The following is a 6,000-nucleotide window of genomic DNA, read 5'->3' on the forward strand; positions in this document are numbered from 1 at the left end:
TAAACGGAATTTCAAAGTTCTTAACTTCAACAGGATCATGAATGACATGCGCCTCATCCTACTTCCTAAACACCAGTAGTTTTAAACTGGCTCTAACATTTGGCCTTGTAGTGAGAAATGTCAGAGTCCAATCTTATGCATGGCTATGCAGAAGTAGTCAGACCTAGGGATGTCAGAGAATTCCGCCACGGATCCCAGGGAGGCCAAGTTCCTGTGAATTCGGCCTCCTGGAATCTGTGGCGGAACGAAGCAACCCCCGCCCACCATCCCGCAAAATGGGCCTGGAATAGAGCCTACCTTGTGTCAGCCATCCGGTGCTCCGCGAATGGCAGCCGCATCCGTCGAATGGCCATGATAGGCTATGTAAGTATTTACGTAGCCTATCACAGCAAATAGCAGGAACGCAAATGGCGGCCGCTGTAGCCGCTGCCATTTGCGCCCCTGTCTTTTGCTGTGATAGGCTACGTAAATATATACAGAGCTTACCATGGCAAAAGACAGGGACGCAAATGGCAGCAGCTACGGCGGCCGCCATTTGCATCCCTGCGCAGCCCAGCAGCCGGATGTCCGGCTGCAGGCGGCCCTGGCCGGCAGCTCTGCGGAGTTGCCGTGGAGAGGAGCTGGCTGGGGAGAATTTTGGGGGGAGGAACGGAGCTCCTCCCCGCTGCCACAAATGACTCCATGCAGAATGAGGTAAAGGACTCATACATTCCTAGTCAGACCAAGGAATTCCATTCAATGGAATTAACTTTCGAGTAAGTGTGCATAAGATTACAGCTTGCTGCAGACAGTACTGCTTCTCCGCAATGACCCTTGAAGAAACCTACCAGTCATTTATTTCAACACAAAGGTGCCCGAGTTTCCATTAGACTCCAGATCGCTCCAGAACTATTCCATAGGTTGTACCCCTTCACCTCCCCACATGCAAGCGGTATCCATTGATTGGTTTTTGGAGAATGACAGTATTTTTCTACAGGACATTACTATTACAATACATCATAATATGAAGCTGAGTGAAGCTGGAAGTATAAAAAGGGACAAACCTTCTGGTCTTGCTGTTGCCCCCTCCACCCCTGGTTCTTCCTTTTGCCCAGATCAGCTTTCTTCAACTTGGTGCCTTCCAGATGTTTTGGACTTCAGCCCCAACCAGCATAACCAACAGTCAGGAATGCTGGAAGTTGTAGCCCAAAACAACTAGATGGCATCGGGTTGGAGCAGGCTGGCCCAGATTAAGGCACAAATTCAATGGCTAAAACACAACCTACAGGAAAGGAAGTTATTGTTCCCAGCTAGCCAGCCAAAGTGACAGGGCGCTATTTTTGTTCCAAAGAGCATGCATAATGCTGGTGTGTATAACAGAACTTTAACAGCAGCAGCAGCAACAAACTGGCAGGTAAGAAACTGACAAAACATTTCCCTCCCAATTCAGTTTCAGAGAGGAGATCCTCTGAAGGCAGAGGGCCAGCAGCTGACTGCATCCCTCCCCTGTCAGCTAAGAGAAACATGACCTCCCCACCTGCCCCTTCAGAAAAAAGGCCATGTATGCATCCCAGAGCAAATCTACATATTAACAGTTCACATTTTTAAAATTCCTAAAGTGAGATCTCAGAAAAAGCACTGTGGGCATGCAAGGTCTTGTGAGATTTTCATATAAGATTTCAAGAATGGTAAATTAGCCTTTTCCCAACAATCAGACCATCTGTGCACACTACCATCTCCTTGGCCTCACACATTTCCAAAATGCAAGCTGCAAGAATGGCAAAGAGTAAATGCATCAGTGCTGCTCTGCCACTTGTAGGAGTAAATGGGAGCCTCTAAATCAGGAGAGGGAAAGAGGTTTGGAAGCTTGGAAAATCAGCAGCACACCCCTGTCTGGTATCTGTACCTGAGGACAGAAATTATCTTAAGAAAGGCCCTTAAAAGTTCAGAACACTTGCCTCAGTCAGTCATCTCTGATCACACTTATTTCTGTTCTTTAGTTAGAAATATATCCTAGTTCTATTGGTAGATGTAAATCCAATCTTAGCAGTCTAGAAATGCAGAGAGGCTGTGGAACAAAGCCTGCAGGATCAGGAGGTTCAAAGACTATAACCTCTATAAGCTAGATGAAGCTATAGATGAATGTGCTCCATATTTCACAAACTGATCAATAACTAAGACTTTAAATTGCATTGATTTAGGGCTCTGATAGTTTCTCTTTCCCTGAGCTCCCATAATAAACAACATGACTGTTGTGTTAGGCTATATATTTGGAGGTTTGGAGCACTAGGCTCAATGTATTCATTATTACTTGACAGGTCTTCAATACTCTAATATAATGAGAAAGTAGAATAATGCCAGATCCCCTGCAAATTATATTAAGAATCTGAAAACAGATGCTGAAAGCTTAACCACACTACAATAAAATAAGTATCAAATTCAGTATTGCTGAATTTCTAATGCTGACATCAAGATTTTTTAAAAAATAGAAAACCAGCACCAATGCTAGGGGCTTTACAAAGGAGGAGATTTCAAAGAACACTATTTATATGAGTTTTATCCTGACGTAATGACCCCTGGACTAATTTCCTCCTTTTAGATGTTGAAACTTTTCATTTTAAAGAAATAAAGACGAGCCCGACATGCAGTTTCATAGATCAATGCAGTGCCCCATGAATGCTGCAAAATGACCAGTAACTGTGTGTTTCTGAAATATCCTGGATTTTTTTTTCCCCTGTATTCAGGAATTGTTCTTATGACAACAACCCTGGCATAACAAGATAACAATATTTGAATCTTGATTGTGAAAACGTGTCCCAAATCCTTTAGAGGATTATCACTCTCATTATATTGGGCAGTATCCAATGGGGAACTTGCGCAAATGGCCCCTCCTGCCAATTCTGTTGTGTGAACAATACCCACCACTTGTGCAACCAGGATTTAACGCTTCCTATAGGAAGCCCTGAAATGAGCAGAAATGCTCATTTCTGGATCAGGACAGGTTGGTACAGCTTCTTTATGCGAGCTCCACTGATCTGCCCCATTCTACAAATGAGCGTTTCTGCTTGTTTCCAGTTGCTCTCGGAAGCACTAAATCTCCATTGTACAAGTGGTGGGACTTTCATTTTGGAACGGAATCAGCGGGGGCACAGTGCCCTGTTGGATACTGCCCATTATCACTCTCATTATAAAGACTGGAGTTCTTAACATTCTGGAAGGTCTGCTTGTAAAGTTATGAACAACAGAATGGAAAACACATCAGTGCCAAATTACCAGAATGACAACTCATCATACTGTTCAGTGAACATCCTATGCATGGTCTAGTTTGGGGAGTTTGAACTACTTCGCTGGTCATGAACAAAAAAGAGAATCTCAAATGTATGACTGTTGAAGTGTTATCTTCTTATCTGAGTGAGGATGGAACAATTACAATCTGTTCACTCTCCAAAACACTTTGGGGATAAAGATACCATTGCATGGTAATCAATGCTATCTGACCAGGTACCTGGTAAACAAAAATAAAATATGATTTTCATTCATTATTTCTGTAAGCCAAAATTTAACATATTTCTGCTATGTTTAAGTGTTCTTTGAAAGTAGAGATATTTGTACTTAAAATATCTACATTCCAGGTTCAAATTAATCCCCACAAGTGCACACAATTCCTTAAGGTATAACAATCTTAACAACTTACTCAGTGTTTTCATTCTTTACTATACTGATCAATTCTTGGATTACATCAAACATTTACTGGAAATGGCTGCATGTGGGTGCCTATTGAAATTAATTTTAATGGACTTGGGCTGGAAAATTTTTAAGTGAATTGCATTCCTTACATCAGTTGCATATAAGTTCCAACTCTAAAAATGATCACAGACAAGGAAGTGCAAAGTTTCAAAAAAAGAAAAGAGAAGAAAGCACACATCATACCAAGCTAAAGCTACTCATATCCCACTAATGTTTCAATGAGTTTTAGATACAGTCGCATGGCTCACGTAACTGACTTTGCTATGTATCAGCAATTGTATCCAATCTGGTTTCCGATGTGGTTTGGGGACAGAAACAGCATTGGTTGCCCAGGTGGATGACTTATACTGGGAAATGGATGGAAGTGTAACACCATTAGTTCTCTTGGACCTCTCAGGGCCTTTTGATACCATTGAGCTGCCTAGCTGGGGTAGGACTGACATTTCAGTGTTACGATGGCTCCCATACTTTCAAAAGGGACATATCCCAAAAGCAGTGCTGGAGGACTCTTCTTCCACCGCACGATCATTGTTCTTTAAGGCGCCTTGGGGTTCTACTTTGTCCCCTATGATTTTAAACACTTACATGAAGCCACTAGGACAGGTGTGGCCAACTTCCCTCACCATTGGCTATGCTGGCTAGGGCTGATGAGAGTTGTAGGCTAAAATGGCCACAAGTTGCCTATCCCTGCACTAGGAGAGGTCATCCAGAGTTTTGGGCTAAAGTGTCATCCATACATGAATGACATTCTGCTCTACATCTTGTTTCTTCCAAGTAGTCCCAGGAAGGCTGTGGAAATCCTGAACAGTTAGCTGGGGACAGTTCTGGGATGGATGAGGGCAAACAAACTGAAGCTTAATCTGGATAAGACAGAGGTACCGTGCAGGGGAAACCTGCTGGTTTGGATGGAAGTTGCCATCCCCTTGAATGACCATCTCCTCAGTTTGAGTCCTCCTGGCCTTGCACTATCTGTGGAGGAATAAGTGGTGGTGGTTGCCAGGACTGCTTTATCAGCAACAGTTGATTCACCTCAGCATCCTTATCTAAAATGAAACTTCCTACCATAATTCATATCCTGGTTACATCCAGACTAGACTACCATAACATCCTCTATGTGGGACTGTCTTTAAAGATGGTTGAGAGTGCAAAGTGCAGCTACCTAGTTGCTTGCAGCAGTTAGTCAATCAGGGCACATATCACTGATCCTGTACCAGCTGATCCCGTACCAGCTGCACTGATTGCCAGTGTGTTTGGGGGCCCAATTTAAAGTGCTGGTGTTTATCTTTAAACCCTTAAATGGCTTCTGACCAAATTATCTGAAGTACCACCTACACTGGTATGAACTTGCCCAAGACCTAAGACTGGCCTCAGAGGCCCTGCTCAAGGGCCCACCAGTAACGTCCATCAGGTTAGCAGGCGTAAGAGACAGGCCTTTTCTGTAGTGGTGCCATCACTCTGGAACTCCCTCCCACAGGAAGCATGTTTGGTTCACTCAATGATTGCTTTTAAAATGGGTTCTAAATACCTGGTTGTTACAGCAACTTTTAATTGATCAATTTCAGGCTGGGCCATGCTTTTAAATTGTGATTTTTTTTAAAATTACTAAAACATTATTTTATGTTAACTGCTGGCTTTTTGACTGAATTGTGTGATGCTAGTTTTATTGCAAATTTGTATTTTATTTTTTACTTATTTTATTATTATTTTTTAATTGGGCGTCTGTATAGCCCTGAAAGACAGTATACAAACACTTAAGTAAGTAAGTAAACAAAGAAACACAAAAATTGCCAAACTGTTATATGGAAGTGGATATAGGTGGAGCTGCTAGGTTATACTTTGAAATTTGCAAAACCAGACCATTTCTTTGGCTTTTCACCAAATTTCCAGACTTAATTTCCCTCAGATTCTGGAACCTGGTTTTAGCACCAGAACTCAGCAGCATCCAGTGGCTCTGGCAACTTCATAGGTTTCAGAGGCTACACCATACATGCACAGAATCATCCTGAAATGGCATGGTACAACTGTACCATTTTCCACATTGCACTGTGTGGGGGTCATTCTTGATGCCTTCCGACCTGTAATAGAACCCCACTAGATTCTGTTGAGTTATAGGTCCAGTTTGGCATGGTTCTACCATAGGTAAAACTAGTGAACCATAGGAGAATGACACACAGATCCAGACAAATTTTGAACTGGGCATGAATGCCTCTCACATACACACAAAAAATGACTGGAAATTCTTTGGTGCTCCAATTTCAGCAGGCAAAATGTTGG

Source organism: Heloderma suspectum, chromosome 4 (assembly GCF_057233095.1).
Source record: "Heloderma suspectum isolate Gila_16-S chromosome 4, 16-S_ref, whole genome shotgun sequence".
NCBI lineage: Eukaryota > Metazoa > Chordata > Lepidosauria > Squamata > Helodermatidae > Heloderma > Heloderma suspectum.